General features: G+C 53.4%; 1 long non-coding RNA gene across 1 annotated transcript; it reads right to left on the bottom strand.

Moving 5' to 3' along the window:
• Positions 1–457: 457 nt before the first annotated feature.
• On the bottom strand, positions 458–15348 carry LOC111766678 (uncharacterized). The gene is made up of 3 exons (XR_002798649.3): positions 15178–15348; positions 11891–12017; positions 458–1136 (listed from the first exon to the last, which is right to left on the bottom strand). It is a non-coding gene; the product is annotated as an uncharacterized lncRNA (long non-coding RNA).
• Positions 15349–18211: the final 2863 nt, after the last annotated feature.

Here is an 18211-nt window from a genome sequence, read left to right as displayed (position 1 = left end):
TCTCTGTCTCTCTCAAACACACAGGCCGACTGGAGGGTCCCCGTCAGCCGATAAACAAAGGGTGGGGGGGCCCCCTGAAACCTCTCCCCTGACAGCCGGCAGCAGCGGTGATGAATTTGCCAAGTTATCTAATTTTCCACTGCTTCAATTAGAGGCCGGGGCTGAGGCCTCGCAGCTGGCCCAGCGGGCTGCGTGCTGCCCTGACAGAGAAAAATGCCTCCCCGACAGCAGCGCCCGCCCGGCCTGAGCGCGGGGCTTCTGGGAGCCATAAACTCGTGGTTTCTGGGCAGAGCGCCGTTGGAAGCGGGCCTCGTTGGGGAGAGGGCGACCGAGGCCTGGGGGCGCCGTCTTTGGGGGCTTCTGGGGAAAGGCAGGACCCAGGACGCGGCCACAGGGCTCTTTCTTTGCTTTTTGGTGCCTGAGGCTCGGCCACACGGACCGAGCCGAGGCTCCTTGCGGCTTCCAGCTGAGCCAGCCCGGAGCGGGGCTCTCCTTCTCCAGGACGATGCCCTGGAGGACAGAGCACGTGCCCCGACGGCGGGTCCTGGCCGGGCCCCCTCACGGCGCACGTCCAGCGGGCAGGGGCGCGCTCCCCCCACCCAGCTCCCTGGCTGCTGTCTTCCTTCGACAAGAGGCAGGACGTGGGCAGGGGAGAGAGGGGCTCCGGGGCCAGGCACCCCTCTCCCGCCCCCACGGCCCGTGGGTTCCCAAGTCCCATCTCTCACCCCTGAACCGACAATCACGAGAGCTGATTAGGGACGTTACGGGAACTTGAAAGAGGTAGGGAGCAGCCGAGAGGGGAGAAAATCCCCAACTTAGAAAATGCGATGGCCCCCGGGGGCTGGGAACAGGCCTTGGGGGAGAGAACGGCTTCGGGGCGGTCAAGGCTTGCCCCCCTCCTCGCCTCGAGGCCCCCGGAGCGGGAGAGGACACCCCGCGGCTCTCAGGGCCCACCCTGCCCTCGGCCTGCCGGTGCCAGCAGCCTCGGTGCTCCTGTCCCAGGGCTCGGGCCAGCCTTCCCGTCAGCGAAGAGATCAGGCCTCAGAGACGTCTTCTGCACAGAGTGGGTGCCCTCCGGACGCTGTGGATTCCTGCTCGGTGACGGTGCAGCACGTTTCCGGGGCATCGAGCTCGGCCTGGGGTGGGGGAGCAAGAAGGATGTGATTTGGTCTCTTGGTTGACCAAAGGAAGTTCCTAGTAAACCATGAGCTCACTGCATGCTTGAAAGAAACCCAGGATCGGCTCATGGCTTGACCTTAAAATAACTTAGCTCAGAATCACACACGTAACAGTCTCCAAGCGTGAGGGCATTGCCTGCCTTCCTGACCAGGAAAAAAGGCTCAGCCTGCCTTGCGAGGCCTGGAGGCTCACGGAATTGTGGCAATGGATCGCTCTTTTGACCACATAAAAACTGATTTTGGCATCCACTTCTGGCCAAGGTAGACTAATAGGTGTCACAGGTATCCTCCTACCTGAAACATTTTTCCCAAAATAGATAAAAGACATGAAACTATAGTTTTGAAGACATTGGACATCAAGCAATGCAGGATGTGACTCCTGAAAAATGGAAAGCAAATGGGCTAAAAAGAAAGACCTGAAAGAATCAGACTGTTTCTAAGTAGCCTGAGTCCCAGAACAAAGCTTAGGAATAGTTATAGGAATATAAAAATGTATAGTGCACACAAGATAAAATTTGCAAGATCTGGCACCCAATCCAAAATTATTGGTTATGCAATAAGCAATAAAACGCAACCCATAATGAGAAGAGAAATCAATCTATCAAAACTGAGCAGAATTAATACAGATGACAGAATTAATAAACAAGGACTTTAAAACAATTATAACTGCATTCATTTGATCAAAAGTTAGAGAAAGATTGAACATGATGAGTAGAGATGTGGAGAATATATTTTTTTAAATACCCTAATCAAATTTCTAGAGATAAAAACAACATGTGAAATGAAAAATAAACTGGATGGGATTAACATCCAACTCAACATTACAGAAGAAAAATAAAATTGGGGAAGTTGAAAGCATGACAATAGAAATATCCAAAATGAGACACAGAGATTAAAAAAAAAACACTGGGGAAAAAAACAGAATAGTGCATCAGAGAGCTATTAAACAATTACAAGTGGTTCAATATGTATGCAACTGGAATTCCCCAAGGATGGGGGTGAGTACAGAAAAATATTGGAAGAAATAATGGCTGAATGTTTCCAAATTTCATTTGAGAAAATCTATAAACCCACAGAGCCAAGACATTCAACACTCCAAGCAAAAGAAACACGACAAAAATTGCACCAAGGCGCATCCCAATCAAATTGTGCACAAGCAGTGCTAAAGAACCTGAAGCAGAGCAGACAGCAGGACAGGACAAAGATGGCAGCAGATTTCTTATCAGAAAGCAATGCAAGCCAGAAGACCATGGAGGAGTGAGCATGCAGTGCTGGAAGAAAAACACCTGCCGACCTGGAACTTCATGCTCAGAGAAAACACCTTTCAAAAATAAAGGTGAAGTAAAGACTTTTTCAGACATGCCAAAGCTGGAGGAATTCATCCCTGGCAGAACTACCCTACAAGAGAGGCTAAAGGAAGTGCTTCAGGAAATGCTACCCGGAAGAAAAGGATTCCAGATGGAAATACGGATGTATATAAAGTAACGAGGCTCACCGGAAAAGCTCATGGTGGATAAAGATAAAAGGCTGCCTTCTTATTGTTTAAACTTCTTTAAAACATCATTTAAAGCAAAAATAAGAATGATTTATTTGGGGGGTTAGAACATATGTAAGGGAAAATGAAGGTATATTATTACATGGTTCTTAAACTATTTGCAAAGTGATATTATATCACTTGCAGGTAGCCTGAGATAAGCTAAAGATGTATATTATAAACCCTAAGGCAGTCACTAAAATCACAAGGTAAAGAGAGCAAATAAGCAACAAAAATAGATAAAATGGAATCATAAAAAATACTTGACTAATTGAGAAAAAGACAAGGAGGGCAGAGAGAAAGACGAACAGATTGGAAAAAATCGCAAGATGGTAGATGAAAACCCAATCTTATCAATAATCACATCAAACGTAAATGGCCTAAGCCCTGTTAAAAGGCTGACATTGCCAGACTGAAGATCAAGGGTCACCTCAACTATATGGTGCCTGTAAGAAGCCCACGTTAAAGATAAGACACAAACAGGCTAAACATACAAGGAAGAGAAAAGATACACTTGGCAAACACTAATCAAAAGAACACTGGAGTGGCAAAGATGTGGATTCATTGTTAGGGTTGTTGAACCGTAGAAATGAGAAAGACCGTCATGGGGCATCGGACAGACACTGGGAGCCCTGACCTGTTTGGAAACCCTTCAGGAACTGTGCTGGTTTCAGTTCTCACTACCAGAAGTCTCTTGTGTTCCTGGAGCCTGAGAGATTAAAAACATGACCCCGCTTTGCTTTTGTAGTTTGGGCCCGTTTCAGCACACAGGGGATCTGGCTCGAGCATGCCTCTGGCTAAAGGTCCTGCTCCAGAGCTCAGGCACCGGGTGGCCAGGCAGCTTCCCTTAATTGCCTGCCAGCTTTGCACACATCAGATGCTCAGTGGTGTAGGATGAAGCTGTAACTCCAGCCACCCCAGCCCCAAGCCAAAAGTCCTAGGACAGAACTGAGCATGGCAGGGAGCCAGCCCGAAGCCAGTGACCTCGCCGTGTTTATACTGTCTCCATGGAGGACTGGTGGATAATTGCAATTAGGTCAGCGAAGGACGCGTCTTTGGCAAGCCTGCTGGGCAGTCAGGAGCATTAATTGCTGAAATAAAGAGAAGCAGACACATTTCCAGTGCCACAGAGGAGGCAGGTACCTTGAAACCAGGGAGGACTTTGTTTCCAGCCCAGGTGGCGTTCGGAGCTAAGCCTAGGGCTTAAAGCTCTCCGAGCTCCCGCTGCGTGCCAAGCACTTGTCCTGCCCCGTGTGCGTTGTCTCACTGTGTTCTCCCAGTGGCCTTACAAGGAAAGCAATGCCACGCACGTGTCCAGCTTTGGTGTGAAACAAACCACCCCAAAACTCCATGGCTTCAGACGTCACCCATTTATTCCCCTCATGTATCGACAGGTAGCCTGAGGGTCAGCCAGTGCAGGCTGCGCCCAGCTGGGCGGCTGCTTTCGAGGGGCAGGTCAAGCGAGGACAGGGCTGGTGGGTTCTGAGCTGCTGCATGTGTGTCCGTTCTGGGGCCAAGGCTGGAGGGGGGCCAGCTTCCTGGGGAATGATCTTCTCATGATGATGGCAAAGGTGGACCAAGGCAAGCCCTGCCCCAAACTCTGAGTATGTCACATCTGCCAGCATCCCACTGGCCAAATCACGTCACATGTCAAAGCGCTGGAAGATGATCCCATTCTCGTCACCACGGTGTGAGCACAGCAGATAGGAAAGATGGAAAGATCCTGCATCCCTGATGACACAACCCCAGAGGTAAACTCCACAGCTTAGTCACTGCTGTATCCCAGGGGACTCTCCACTGCCTGGCATGAAGTGGATACTCCAAAAATATTCATTGCATGAATGAGTCTGTGATTCGATCCATGAATCATTTTGCTTCTGGATCAAACTGATACAACCTATCCTAAGATTTCTTTTTAAGAAATTTGGTGACAAACCCTCCACTGCTTGGCTGCTTTTATTTGGCTCTTCTATTTCCCTTCAGCCAAACTTCCTTGAAGATACAACTGGGGGTATTTTCAGGATAAATCTGAGGAATGGAAACAACAATGTCTACAAACCCAGTCATCCTCAAGAAGGCACAGTGGCCCAAATCTCTTCGAGTCTGCCATGAGCCCAGAGGGCTCCGAAATGTCGCCTCATTCCCTTTAGACTTCTAGTGTTTGCCGAAAGGGTCCTGTCCACATGCCCGTTTTGTAGATAAGGACATAAGGCTGGACGAGGCCACTGGAAATGCCTAAGGTCACCAGGAGTGGTGGAGCTGAATTTGGGCCTCTGAAGCACCTTCTCCACAACCCGGCCTCCAAATTGCGGCATCCAGTAACTCATTCCCTGGGCACCCCACTTTCATCATCACCAGACTTCCAGCTTTTGGAGGGCAGTCCTACTGCTCCCCTCCAAAGCGAGACCAGGAAGCTCTGTGAGCTGGGGCCAGCTCAGGAGTTGCCTCCCTGGAACAAAGTCAGGGTTCATTAGCAAGAAAGAAGGGGGATCAGAAGTTGGGCTGGGCCAGGCTGCCCTCTGACGCTGTCCTGCCTGCCATCGGCCTTTGGGAGAAAGGCCCACCCGCCCAGCTAATGGAAGGCAAGTGCTGTGGAGGGAAGCAGGGAGCCCCTTGGGTGCTTGGGTAGATTCCCTGCTCATCAGGGACCACGGGAAGTGCTTTAGGAGACCCAGAGTGAGGAGAGGAGGAGGTGGGTGAAAGGAAAGCAGAAGAGTTCAGCGTGAGCCTGGCACTCTCGCCCTGTCTCATCCCCACCCAGAAACCCCAAAGAATGGCACAGTAGGAAGAGCCGGCCCCGAGTTGGGGTGCACCCAAGGCCGGTGCCCTCCTGGGTGCTCTGGGAGACTCCGTTGACCTCTCTGAGCCTCAGTGTCCTCACGTTGTTGGAATAGACCCCAAATCCAAAGGTAGAGTAGGATTAAGGGCGTCCACTCTCATCGAGCAGGTAGCACGGGGCCAGCACCTGTGTCAAGGGCTCGACAGTTGGTCCTGCTGGTGTCGTCTTCGCTGTTGAGCTGGCCATGCTAAGCCTGGTCATGCCACACCCACCCCCGGCCACTCACTTGGCAGGCGTGCTGATCCTGCCAGCCCTCCTTGCCTGGCTCTTGTCCTGTCCCCAGCCCCAGGCTCTGATGGCCCGCACTCAGGGGTGATATTCCAAAGCACACAACGAGCGCATGGTCAGTCAGAGCAGACACCGGCTCTCTGGAGGCCCCTGCTCGGCCAGGCGTGGCAACCTTAACATTAGGGTGAGGGGCCAACGTGTCCAAGATGGCAAAGTGGGCGAAGCTCTCAGAAAACACAAGGCAGATGCTGTTTACCAACCAGCATGGAGGTAGCTCAGTAATCAATAAAGCTGCACTGAAGTGTGAAGCCCACTGGTTCCAAGTGCATCGGATTTCTGAATCCCCTGCCTGCTTCTCCCGGGGCACCGTGCTCCCTTCTCTCTCAGGCACTGGGGTTGGTGGACCCGGCCCCACCTCCAGCCCAGGGTAGCCTCGGGTGGGTCACAGCACCCCAGGGGTGGGCACAGGGTCTGAGCCTCTGCAGTGTGGAGCCCAGGCATTAGGGGGAACGGGTCGGCCTGGTGAGCTGGCGGGGGGTGAGCGTGCAGCTGCCAGTCAACATTCACCACCACGTGAGGATGACTCTCTCCCAGAGGAAAGCCAAGGTCAAGGATCGACGGGCAGCTTCCTGTCCTATCTCGGCTCCTGGATCCAGCTGGACCTGAAGCTCAGATCTGCCCCTAGACTTCTCAGTCCAGGTGACTCAGGTAACTGAGCACTCCGTCATCCCAGTGTTGAGTTCAGTTAGCTTGAGCTGGACTTCCTGCCTTTTGCAAGCAACCCAGACTGTGCTGACACCAGACCTCGCTGCTTCTGATGCTCGCGGTGGCAGAGAGCTCACCAGGAAAGTGTCAGCAGGCTCAGATCCTGCTCAGGGATCTCCCCCTTGGAGACCTCAAGCTGGAATATTTTTTTCCACCTGTAAAGCCTGGGGCAGGGGGTGCGGGCGATTCTGACGTGCGCCTTCTCCTCATCCCCTCTGATGGAGCCCACCTCCCTCCGTGTCCTGCAGGGATCGTGACAAAGCTGGCAGCCGGATTTGCAAGGAAAACGGAAAGGCCTCGGTTCTTCCCAGTGAAACACCCGCTTACAACCCAGGACCGGTGACCCGTGGGCCGCACAGGAATGCACAGGACCCGAGTTCCCCGAGCCGGGGCTTTCAGAGCGTGCGCTCCTCCCGTCCACCTCTGCGCCTCTGTGCTGGCTGGGAAGGCACTTTCTCCAGGGGCACCACAGGGGCGTGTGGGGAATTGGCTTTGTGGTGCTAGTGGAGCCAGCCGAACCCCAGCCCCAGCCGTCTGCAAGAGGCCCTGCTTCGCCTCCCTAGCCTTTTCCCTCCCTCCCTCCGTCCCTCCCCCTTCCATTCCCCTCCCTCCCTCCCCCTCCTTCCTCCTCTCCTCTCTTTCCATATCTTTTGGTCCAGCTCCCCATCTCCTACTCTCTCCACCCTCTCCCTGACTGGTCCTCTGTCTCTCTGTCTTTCTGCCTCTCCCCTGTCTTCTTAGCAGCCTGTAGAGCCGTCCAGTCTCTGCTCCGTCACGTCCTCCTCTCTGCCTCTCCCTCCCCTCGCAGCCCTGTCTCTCTCCTGACCTCCCTCTGCCTTTCCCACTTGCCCTTTCCCGTCTCTTGACCCGCCCTGGGAAGGACCCGGAGGGTGACAAACAGCACACGCTGAGCCAGGGACACCCCCGTGGGGCCGGGATTGAGACTCGGCCCCATCAGCCGTCTCCGCAGACCCCCACCCGTGCCCTGAGAGGCGCCCCGTGCAGATTCTGGCCCCAGATGGACGAGCCCACGGCATGGCCTGCCGAGCGTTCGGGAAACAGAGGCCTGCCAGCATGAAGAGAAGGGCCCACTGCTGCGCCCTCAGGCAGCCGTCCGCCTTCCCCCATCTCCTCAGCCACTGGCAGAGCCTTGGAGGGCCCAGCTCTGGAGGTGAGCTCACTGCAGGCCCACAGTCGAGCTGGAGCCTGGGGTGGCCAGCCCCCGGGGTGGCAGTGCTTGGTGACAAAGGCTATGTCTGCAGCAGAGAGCCTTGATGTGGGAGAGGACCCAGCTCAGTGACACTGAGATGACCAAACCTCTCCGAGCCTGTCCTTACCCCTAAAACATGGATAATGGTGCCACTTTCTTGACGCAGGTGCACAGTCCTGGCACATGGTCAACGCAGATGCACGTTAATTATTTTTACCAGTACTGGCCCTTCCCCGGCCACAATCGCCCACTTCCTCAGTAGCCTCTAATCATCTTTCTAGCTGCAAACTTGCTATTTCTAGTCATCTCTTATAAGTGATGCCATACAGTTTTTGTCCTTAAGTCTTACTTAATTCACTGAGCATAATGTTTTTGAGGCTCTTCCATGCAACATGTCTCGTAATTTCATATGTTCTTATGGCCGAATAATACTCTGCCATGTGATGCACCACGTTTTGTTTCTCCATTCATTTGTGGAAGGACTCTTGGGTTGTTTCCAACTTTGGGCTATTGTGAATAATGCTGCTCTAAACATTGGTGTATAAGTATCTGTTTGCAACACTGTTTTCACTCACTTTGGGTAGATACCTTGACGTGGAATTGGGGGGTCAAATGGTAATTCCATATTTAACTTTTTGAGGAACCGTCATACTGCTTTCCACAGTGGCGGCGCCATTTTACATGGCCACCAACAATGCGCTGCAGTTCCGTTTCTCTGTATCCTCCCAACACTTCTTATTTTCTATTAGTAATAGCCAACCTTGGGGATAGGAAGTGGTATCTCCCTGTGGCTTGAACTTGCATTTCCCTAGTGGCTCATGATGTGGAACATCTTTTTATTGGCCATTTGTATATCTTTGTTGGAAAAATGTCTATTCAAGTCCTTTGCCCACTTTTTAATTGGGTTGTTTGTCTTTTTGTTGTTGCATTGTAAAAGTTCTTTATATATCTTTGATATTATGGTTTCTCCCATTCTGTAGGTTATCTTTTTCCCTTTCTTGATTATCTACTTTTTTTGGTCGCTTGTGCTTTTGGTGTCATAACTAAGAGTCTGTTGCTGAATCCCAGGTCATGAAGATTTGTCCCTACATTACCTTCTAAAGGTTTTATAGTTTTACCTCATATATTTAGGTCCTTGGTCCACTTTGAATTGATTTTTGTATATGGCATTTTGAACTGATTTTGTATATGTAACTTAATTCTTCTGCATGTGGATATCCAGTTACCCAGCACCATTTGTTGAAGAGAATTTCTTTCCCCACTCAATGTACTTAGCACCCTTGTCAAAAATCAATTGGCCACAGATGTGTGGGTCTGTTTCGTCACCTTCAATTCTGTGCCACTGATCTATTTGTCTGTCTTCGTGTTAGTACCACATGGTTTTGATTACCATCACTTTGTAATACAGTTTGAAATTGGGAAGTATGAGTTCTTCAACCTTGTCCTTTTTCAAGATTGTTTTGACTATTTGGGGGTCCATGCAGTTCCATATCGATTTGAAGATCAGTTTTTCCATCTCTGCAAAAAAAAAAAAGTCTGCTTGGAGTTTAATTGCATTGGAATTGTATATCACTTTGGTCATAATGACATGTTAACAATGTTAACTCTTCCAATCTGTGGGCATGGGATGTCTTGCCATTTGTGGCAGTTTGATATGGTTTATGAATTCCAGAAATAGATATTTGATTATGTTTGTAAACTGGCCTGTTCCTCTGGGTATATTAGATTATATTGGATTCAGAAGTTTCAGTTTTACTTGATTAAATGATTACGGAGGCTTTGATTGGGCCATGTCAGTAGGACGTTGCATTCCCACCCCCTTGGTGGGTGGGGACTCACAGAGAAAAAGACATGGCAGAGGACAGAGTTTGGAGTTTTAATGCTGGAGGCCCAGGAAGTAAATACACAGAGAAGCGGATATGTAAGGAAGGAGAGAAGGCTCCATTAGACACAGCAGAGGCCCTGGGAAGAGAGATGAGCCTGATGGTCTACAGCTGAACTTGTGGAGAGAGCAGAGCAGGTGAGCCCAGAGAGAAACAAGCCCCAGGAGAGAGGAGACTTACCCCGGCCTGCAGCTGATATTGGAAGAGGAAGCCTGAATCCTTGTATACGTCGGCAGCCACCTTGCTCCAACACTTGGCAACAGACTTTGGTGAGGGAAGTAACTTACACTTTATGGCCTGGTAACTGTAAAGTTCTATGCCAAATAAATACCTTTTATAAAAGTCAACAGATTTTTTGGCACTTTGCATTAGCACCCCTTTGGCTGACTAATACATTATTTACTTTGGTCTTTTAAAAATTTCTTTTGGCAATGTTTTATAGTTTCCAGTATCCTTAGTTATATTTATTCCAGGATATTTTATTCATCTAGATGCTATTGTAAAGGAATTTTTCTCTTAATTTCTTTTTGCTATTGTACAGGAACACAATTGTTTTCTGCATGTGGATCTTCTACCCTGCTACTTGGCTGAATCTGTTTATTAGCTCTAGTAGTTTTCTTGTGACTGCCTTTGGATTTTCCATATATAAGATCATGCCATCTACAAATAGAGATAGTTTTACTTCTTCCTTTCCAACTTGGATACATTTCATTTCTTTTTCTTGCCTAATTGCTCTGGTAAGAACTTCTTACAAAATGAATAGCAGCAGTGAAAGCAGGCATCCTTGTCTTGTTCCTGATCTTAGGAGGAAAGGGTTAAGTGTTTCACTGTTGAGTATGATGTGAGCTGTTGGTTTTTAATAAATGTCCTTTATTATGTTGAGCAAGTTCTCTTCTCTTCCTACTTTTCTGAGACTTTTCATCGAGAAAGCGGTGCTGGATTTTGTCAAATGTCTTTTCTGCATCTATTGAGATAATCATGTGGTTTTCCCCCTTCGTTCTATTTATGTAGTGCATGACATTGATTGATTTCCATTTGTTGAACCACCCTTGCATTCCTGGGATGAATTCCACTTGGTCATGGTATATAATCCTTTTACTATGCCACTGGAGTTAGTTTGCTAGTATTTTGTTGAAAATTTTTGCATCTATATTCATAATACTGGTCTGTAATTTTCTTTACTTGTAATGTGTCAGAGTGATACTGGCCTCATAGAATGAATTAGAAAGTGTTCCTCTTCTTGAAGTCTATGGAAGATTTTGAGAAAGATTGGTATTCGTTCTTTTTAAAATGTTTGGTAGAATTCACTAGTCAAGCCATTTGATCCTGGACTTTTCTTTAGTATTTAGCTTTCTTAATACACACAGCATTCCATCTACGATGTGGCGAGTGGCCTGCCCAAGCTCCGATAGTCTCATCTGCCAGCCTCCACTCAGCCAGCTCAACTCCTCAAGGTCTCAGTTGCCTCCTCTACTGAGGGGGAGGTGGCATCCTCATGGGCTTTCCCAGCCACTGATGTTAATTCCTTAGACTCGGCAAATCCTCCTAGGGAGCACGGGGCGATGGAGCTGTGTTCTAACAAGGCGCCCGAGAGAAGAGGAGATGGGACTGCAGGGCCACAAGGAATGTCCGTGTGGTTGCATGGAGGAGCTTCAGCTTGGGGGCCATGCAGATCCGGCTTAATTTCCTGCTTCATCGTTTGTTCATAGCTTGGCATTGAACAAGTTGCATGGGCTGTTTGAGCCTCAGTTTACTGTTTTGTAAAATGGCAATCCTAATTCTAAAACACAAGGCAATTGTGGGAAAGGAATGTGCTAATAAACTGTGATCACGTTTATGAACTGTAAGTACCCTCCAGTTTTCCTCCACCTCCCTTACCCTCTCCTCTGCCAACATAATTCCCAAATTCTATGTGTGTATGAGAAAGAGAGAGGTGGATCAAAAGAGAAAGAGGGCCAACTTGACAAGCAGAAGATGGGTTGGGAGAGAGGGTGAGTGGAGAGGGGTGTGGAAGGAAAGCCGGTAGGGGCTAGGGAGAGAGTTTGGGGGTCTGTGGTGTGTGAGACCCTCCAAAGAGAATTAGAGAAGGGAAGAAAATATTGAATGAGAAGTACTGCTCATCAGGGAAGAACTGAGATCCAAACGATGGACTTAAAACGATGCAAATTAATCAGGGGCCAGCAAAGCACAGCCAAATCCAGGTCACCACCTGTTTTTGTAAATCAGGTTTTATTGGAGCTCAAGGACACTCACAGTTTTATGTCTCATCGCTGGCTGCTTTCACATCGCAGCGGCCGAGTCGTGTAATTGCAAGGGAGAGCGTGTGGCCTGCAAAGCCTCAAATATTGCTTTCTGCCCCTTTCCAGAAAGTCTGCTGCTCCTGAAATAAAAGCGAGAATTCCATTTTGAATCGCCTTCTGCGGCCAAACAATGCTTCTTGGAAATCTGTTTCAGGCAGGGACCGAGCCACACATAATCCTGACTGTGTCTGGGCCACAGACTATAAACCCTTAGCTCTGGTGTAAGGTATACGCTCAACAGATAATACATTCTGGAGACCCCTCCCTGGATAAAAAAGGAACCAAGTGATAGAGAAGGTGGGGGCCAGGGTAAACAGAGAAGGTAGAAGAAAGGGCTGGGATGGAGCATGTGGCTTGAAACGTGGTGTCGCCCGCATGGAGCCTGCAGCAGGCGAGGGGCCTGAGCTCCCCGCACCCAGCCGCGGTGGTGTGCAGGCTCTAGGTGTTGGCTCGCCTGTGTTCTCCCACTTGACGTTTATTTAGTGATTCAGCCCAGTCTCCAGGGTGCCACGGGCACAGGCTATGAAATGAGCTGGGATCCGTGGCCCTCCCCTGAGCCGAGGGTTCACCAGGAGGCAGGATGTCTGGGAGCTGCCCATTGCACTAGTCACGAGCAGGAGAACGTGGGCTCCTGAGCGGGACAGAATCTCAGGGGTCGACACTGCATGCCGATGTCCAGTGCGTCGCAGAGGACGGGAGAGGCAGCCACGGGCTGCTCGAGGAGTTGGAAAGACTTCCTGGAGGAGGCGGCTTTTGTTCTGGTCCTGGAACCTCAGCAGGAGCCCATGGAAGAGGCACAGAATGCACCACTCGCAGCTGAGTCCAGCCACTGCCCTTAGCACAGGCCCTCAGCACTTCTGACTTGCCCCTGCTCTGACCGGGGGGTCCGGGCCAACTCCATAGGGTGTCGCTGTCACTAGCTCCTCTCTGGGAGAAGTTGTTTAAACAGAGCAGCCTCCGGGGAGAGAGAGAATGGGAAGACGAGAAAGGAGAAGAGAAACAACGGACAAGTGAGAACGGAGAGGCCAGGCACCTGGCAGAGATTCACCTGCTTGAAGAGTGTGCCAGGCGTTTACCTGCTCCCTAGTCCTGTCAGCACCAGCGGGAGTTCTAGTACTCTCCCCATGCTACAAATGGGGAAACTGAGGCCCAGAAGCACCTTGCTCAGGGATGCACAGCCAGAGGATGAGCTGAGCCCAGGAAGCCTGGCTCCATCTCAGCCCTTGAACCCCCTGGCAAGGCGCACCTGTCTCAGCTGCCCGGCCAGCAGGGTTCTCCAGACACAGGGGCAGGTGCCGGCGGATGGCGCCTGCCCGCAGCCCGCCCAGGGCCCTCGCTCGGGGCCCCGGGGCGTCATGCTGGACCTGGTGGCCGTGAGGACCCAGCGGGGCTGCGCTCGGCTGCCCCACGGCTGGGCCCCATCTGGCCACGGCCAGGGCGCCTCCCGGCCCCTCTGCTGCCTTCTGCCTTCTGCCAGACCTTCCCGGCGTTCTCCGGCAGGTGAGGGGAAGCTCAAGTTCACGGTCTTTTCCCAGCCCACCAAGCCTCTCATCCAAACAGCCAGCACGGGGCCGGACACAGAGGACCAGCGCGGGCGTGTCGTCTCCACGGCATCTTGGCCCTCCGCGGCCTCCGGCCTCTGCTCAGCCTGTCCTGGAGCCTGGAGCCCCCTCCTCTGGGGACCCCCACATCCTGAGGAGCGGGGGCCATCGCGACATCGGGGCTTGCGCGTCTTCGCAGCCCAGTCTGCCTTCCTGACCAGACCCCGGGGCGGTCGGCGGCCTCTGGAATCCCGGGGGAGCCTCGTCCTGCCGGGACCCCCACCCCCACCACCCGGGCAGCCTCGCTGCTGCCCCCAGCCCCGGACGGGGTTTCCTGGTGACCTAATGCCTGCGGCACTTGGGGGCTGAGGTTCCCCAGCCCAGACACCAGCCTCCACCCCCCAAAGGCTGCCAGGAGGCCCGGCAGCCCAGAGGACCCGTCCCCCAAATGCCCACGGAGGCTCTGCGGGGACCACTGCTGCAATGAGTCCCTGCCCCGTGCTGCCGGAACACCCTGTGCTTGCTTCCCAGGCCGACCTAGGCTCCCCCTCAGCTCAGGGCCCTTCCTTCCTCCTGTGTCTTAGAAGTCACATTGCCTCCCTGACCCTCGGTCTCCTCCTCTGTAAAATGGAGGTCATTTAATGGAGGCCTTCTAAGTGAGCTGCCTTGCTCATGGGAAGCAGCCCTAGAGCTCGGTGGTTAGAAGCTGGGATGTCAGAGGTGCATTGCATGGGATTCAGGCCTGACTTTGCTGGGTGACTTTGGGAGATCAAAGTGCACCTCGGTTTTCCCATCTGTAAAGTGGGTCCTTGGCCTGTGAGCCACCAGGCCCCTGGCTGACGTCCCCTTGCCGACCTGAGCTGACCGCACTGGGCACAGCTGCGGTCAAACACTCACGGCCTCCCACCGCAGCGCCCGCGGCTCTCTTCTCCACACTAGGGCTTTCTCAGGCCCCTTGGGGCGCCTTGCCGGGCACACAGGCTCTGCCTGCGCTTGTTGCCATCGGTCAAACCTCTGCAGGACAACGGGAGTCAGCGCTGCATGCCGCCACTCCCTGGCTCCGCTGAGCCTGGCCTGCTCCACATGGCTCCTCCAGGGGCCCCAGCAGGACGGAGCCTGGTGACCCACGGAGAGGATTAAGTGAGATGAGTCTGCAGAGAGCCGAGCTGTTCCGGAAGCAAGTCCCCGGTTAAGGCTGCCAGCGCACCGAGCTGGCGCCCTGTCGGCAGGGGTGGCCGTTTGTCCGTCCAGTCAGCACGCTCTGTCCCCACATCTGTCTCCCTCTGCCAGGCTCCTCCAGGGCAGCCAGGCAGGCCCAGGGAAGCTGTTGAGAGCTGAGCCAGGGGGATGAGGACGGGGGGTGCTTCTTGGTGGCCAGCTCCCTCTGGCTCCACTCTTTGGCCTTTGCCCACAAGAGGTCAAAGGCCATCGGCTTGGACCCCACTTGTGAAAAGTCGCCAAGTCCTGGAGCTGGCTCATCCGTCCAGGAGCCTCGCGGCCTCTCCACGAGGGGAATTCAGAATTGGCCCTCAAGCCATCCACCATCTGGTCCCAGCGGCATTTTTCCATCCTGCCTTAAGTGCTTTAAAACTCAACACGAACTCCGAGAATTAAAATAATATACATTCTGCGATGACTAATATGAGGGGAGGGGGGAGCCAGGGCTTCTCAGGAAATAATATTCCGCAGACCGTGTTACCTTTTGCTGGGAAACTCCCAGTTCCCACCAGAAAGCGAAGAAGAGCCATCAATCTGCAGCCCACGGAGCTTGTGCAGGACCCTGCTCTGTAACCACGCCACGCCGGCTGGGCCTGGGACACCTGTCCGGTGAGAGGACCAGGGCCCTGCAAAGTAAACACTCACCCTTTGGGGAACGAGGCCCGGCTGGGGAGAGGCATGCCTCCGCCCAGCTCCGGCCCAGCTCCGGATATCCTGGACAACAGTCAAAACGCTTCCTTCCACTGTCTCAGAGAAAAATGGCATATTCGTTCAGCCAACTCCCTTTTCCTTTTCCACTGAAGAACCATATTGGGAGTGCTTTCCAGAAAGCCAGAGCAACCTGGAAATATTCCCTGCACTTAACCAGAGTCTAGCGGCTTTTTCTCGTCATCCCTCCACTTCTTCATTCGAAGGATAGTTATCGAACGCGATAAATAATGCCCTCTACCAGGGGACGTGAGGATGAGCGGGGTCCCTGTCTGGGGTGGCCTCTTGCTTTGTGGTCACCCCAGGAGTGGCAGAGGCAGCTAGCTGTCCGCCGAAGCATCACTTGGCTCCTACCGTGACGTAGCGTTGCTGCTGAGAAGTGGCTGCCCAGCCGGGGCCCGCACTGCCCGTCCCACCACACAAGGACACGGACGCATGTGGCTTGGACCAGTCCTCACCAACAGAACACGAGCGGAAGGGAGACAGGGGCCCAGGGGCTAAGGAGCGTGCTCTCCCCGCCCTCTAGCTGCTGGTGAAGGGGACCCCAACATCCTGGGGCAGTCTCGAGTGGAAAGAGCCCGGGCCCTGGGGTCACCGCACAGAAGCCCGCCTGGTTCAGGCTTCTGTATGCGTGAGAAATAAACACCTGCTGCGCTAAGCTATTGAGAGGTGAGGGCCTATTTGTTACAGCGGCCAGCACTGCCCTAAATAATAGAGCAGAGGCGACGGGTCCCAGCAGAGGGTAGATTTTTCACTCCAAGGTGGTGCTCAAGCTCAGGAAATGTGACTCCCCTGCGCACACAGTCATTTGTTCAGGGACTGGCCTCGCCGAGTGGAGCCGAGGGTCCCGGGCAGCACAGGAGGGGCGCCCGCATGGGCTTAAGGCTTTTCAGAATCCGATGGAAGCTCTGGACGCTCTTCCAGGAAAGACGTGCCTCGTCTCCCGCGTCACCCAGCACCTGCTGGAGGGCAGAGGAAGCAGCTTGTGGGCACCCGGGACGTCCTGCCTTGCCCTCTCAGCCTTCGAGGGCTGACCTGGTAGGCACCCGTCAGCAGGCAGCGTGATTGCCAGCCCCAGCTCAGCAAAAGGGGGAGAGCATTCATAGAGGATGCTGTGGTCACGCACAGAAAATGTGACCCACCCAGACATGGATGGTGTGGCCACAAAAACGGCAGGTGGTCCCTTGAGGTGGGGACAGCTGGTGATAGAGGACCACTCCAAGTGAGCAACTGGAGGAGTGGCCGATGAAAGGGGACACTTCTCAAATGCGTGGGTGCAGGAACGCCCAGGGAGGTGCAGGCTCGGGACACCACAACACGTACCCCATGGCATGTACATGACACATACCCATGACATATACCCCATAGCATGCACCCCATGGCATGTACCCCATAGCATGTACCCCATGACACATACCCATGACATGTATCCCATAGCATGTACCCGTCAGCCATACCCCATGACACATACCCCATAACATGCACCCCATGACATGTACATGACACGTACCCCATGACACATACCCATGACATATACCCCATAGCATGCACCCCATGGCATGTACCCCATAGCATGTACCCCATGACACATACCCATGACATGTATCCCATAGCATGTACCCGTCAGCCATACCCCATGACACATACCCCATAACATGCACCCCATGACATGTACATGACACATACCCCATGACACATACCCATGACATATACCCCATAGCATGCACCCCATGGCATGTACCCCATAGCATGTACCCCATGACACATACCCATGACATGTATCCCATAGCATGTACCCGTCGGCCATACCCCATGACACATACCCCATAACATGTACCCCATGGCATGTACATGACACGTACCCCACGACACGTACCTCATAGCATGTACCCATTAGTCATACCCCATGACATATACCCATAGCATGTACCCCATAGCATGTACCCATCAGGCATACCCATAGCATGTAGCCCATGACACGTACCCATAGCACCCGCCCCAGGATGAGGCCAAGGGAGGCAAGTGTCCCTAGGTTCCCAGGAGGAGAACCGTGGGGAAGGGTCTCCCAACAGGAGCCCTCGGCAGCAGGAAGCAGCCGAGCTGCAGCCACCCCCCAGGAGGGCCTGAGGGTAGGGGCACCCGCCTCTCTCCCCCACCGCCCAGGCACTACCTGGGCTGCCCTGGCCTCACCTAACGGGGAGCTTCCGCTCAAGCCCCCCCCCGGGGCAGAGAGCAGGTGGAGAGGGCGGAAGGTGGGCACGCGGGCGAAGGAGGGCGTCCAGCATGCAGCGCCCCACTCTCAAGGCGGAGATGGCTGACGCTGTCGGTGGGTCTTGCCCGTGCACATCCGGGAGTCGCTCTTTGGCCTGTGCAGGCAGACGCTCTAGCGCTGCCCCCTGCCCCCTCCCCGACGCCTGCCGTGCACCCTGACCCGACTTCCAGGGCCGGCGCCTGCCATCCAGGGGCTTCTCCAGCCCCCTGAGCCAGCTTCGATACCCACCAGGCAGCCGGAACCAGCCGGGGAGCTGGCGCCCAGCAGAGGCGGCCTCCCCCGTGACCGGCGGGCGAGTGGATCCACTCCCAGCTCCCTCTCCACTCTAGGTGCGCCTGAGGGCGTGTCTCCTGCGGCCTCCAGAGCTTTCCCAGTGGGTGTGCCCCCCAGCGACCCGCCCTCCTGACTGTCAGCCTTCACGGGCGCCCTGGGTGGGCTCCCGCCTTCCTCCTCTCATCTCCCATCTCCAGGGCCTTCCTGCAAACCCCTCCAACACAGCCTTTCCCGGGGCTCATCTCAGAGTCTGCTTCTAGGA

The sequence above is a fragment of the Dasypus novemcinctus genome, chromosome 18 (assembly GCF_030445035.2).
Source record: "Dasypus novemcinctus isolate mDasNov1 chromosome 18, mDasNov1.1.hap2, whole genome shotgun sequence".
Classification (NCBI taxonomy): Eukaryota; Metazoa; Chordata; class Mammalia; order Cingulata; family Dasypodidae; genus Dasypus; species Dasypus novemcinctus.
Note: the sequence above shows the minus strand (reverse complement) of the source record. Positions and strands in the feature narration are given on the sequence as shown.